Source organism: Alligator sinensis, unplaced genomic scaffold, assembly GCF_000455745.1.
Source record: "Alligator sinensis unplaced genomic scaffold, ASM45574v1 scaffold301_2, whole genome shotgun sequence".
NCBI lineage: Eukaryota > Metazoa > Chordata > Crocodylia > Alligatoridae > Alligator > Alligator sinensis.
Window position 1 is genome coordinate 1551044 of NW_005841874.1, and position 229 is coordinate 1551272.

The window sequence follows — 229 nt, forward strand, 5'->3', positions numbered from 1 at the left end:
TCTGTGTTTAGTGTCTGCTTTCAACTGTAAAACCTGGATGGATCACGCTTGCCTTTTCTACATGTCCAGTGACATGGTATTATCATATGCTAGGCCTGATTTTCCGAGGTTTCATAGTTTCATAGTTGGTAGGGTCGGAAGGCACTTGAGCAGATCATCAAGTCCGACCCCCTGCCATGGCAGGAAAGAATGTTGGGGTCAAACAACCCTGGCTAGGTGGTCATCTAGC